Source organism: Papaver somniferum, unplaced genomic scaffold (assembly GCF_003573695.1).
Source record: "Papaver somniferum cultivar HN1 unplaced genomic scaffold, ASM357369v1 unplaced-scaffold_21, whole genome shotgun sequence".
Taxonomy (NCBI): domain Eukaryota; kingdom Viridiplantae; phylum Streptophyta; class Magnoliopsida; order Ranunculales; family Papaveraceae; genus Papaver; species Papaver somniferum.
Genome location: NW_020631041.1, coordinates 8724026 through 8725502, shown reverse-complemented (window position 1 = coordinate 8725502; position 1477 = coordinate 8724026).

Below are 1477 nucleotides of genomic sequence, written 5' to 3'. Positions count from 1 at the left end.
CCAAATTTTAAATAGTACGGACTCACCTTTCTTTTACAAAAATAAAATCTGAATTCGGAGTCTGTTAAGTTGGAGCGATAGGCCTGGACATTTGAGTTTCGGTATTTTTCCAGAACTTATTCAGATTGCATGTCAGTCAGTCCGGAGGCCATCAAAGTCATAAAATTTATCGAAACGCTGTTCCCTTTTGAAACCTTATAGAAAAGATGTAGGCGAACAACTTTCCTTTAGGATTTTTTTCCTAATTCCCTACCCATTAGTACAGTTTTCGAGTTTAATATTCTTCTACGTCAGGATTTAGAATTTTCGGTTTTGAACATTAAGGAAAATGTTGAGTTTAAGTGTGGGGGAGTAGTTAAGCATGTTTGGATTGCATAAATAAATAATACTCTTTGATTTCTTGCATTCTTGAGACTTCATCTTATGGAGTTAATTTTGAGCTATTTAGGATGATACACTAAACCTTTGTAAGTTGAAACAATTCTTATGGCTATAGAATGAGTTCCACTTTATCATTCTACAATCCTTAATTATATACGTTCATAATTGAATGCGAAACTCATCCATGGTAGTCATTTAAAAGAGTCATCCTCGCAATTAATTATTACTGAATCAGTTTCTTTCTATTTTTGCAGTTTTATGTTTCTCTAAAGTGATTTGGTGGGATCCTGATACTTCCATGGATGTTGTAGCAAGGCAATCATTGGTTGAGTATATAAAAGCCCCATAGACAATTGTCTTACACTCATAAAGAGTGATCCAAAAAAAAAAAGAGAGAGAAAAAGAAAATGTAAGGACCATGCAGGGGTTTACATCTTAATGTAAAGAAAACCGAAGTCTTTTGGCCTTCTACTGACCCCAGAAGCACAGATGACGGAGTTTTCCCTGCTGATATTGGTAGACCTTCTAATGGTGTTAAACTGTTGGGTGGACCGGTGAGTCTGAATTTGAACTTTATCAGTGATATGATGTTGAGCAGGGTGAATAACACTGTTCAATTGATGTATGCAATCAAGAAACTCAAAGACCCTTAAAGTGAGATGCTATTACTTCGCAGTTGCACTGGAGTTTCTAGATTATATTTTTCAATGCTTACTACCAATCCTGCAGCCCTACAATCAGCCACTTCCCTTTTTGATGATCATTTACTTAAGTACTTGAGACTTCTCATCACTGGTGATGGTGCGGAGTTTGGTCCTCTACAGCAGTGATTATCTACCTTGCCTATCAAAGATGGTGGACTTGGCATTTACACCATGGATGACACCAGCGCCTATTGTTACCTTGCTTCTCAGTGTCAGACTACTTCGGTACAAAAGGTGATCCTTGGTAATTCATTCTCAACTGAAAAAGGCTCTGCTTATCAGTTTTCACTTCAGAATTTTGTTCGGGTATGTTGCTTACCTTCTACATACTGTGTCGATGATACTCCCCCCCCCCCCCCCCCCCCCCCCCCCCCCCCCCCCCCCCCCCCCCC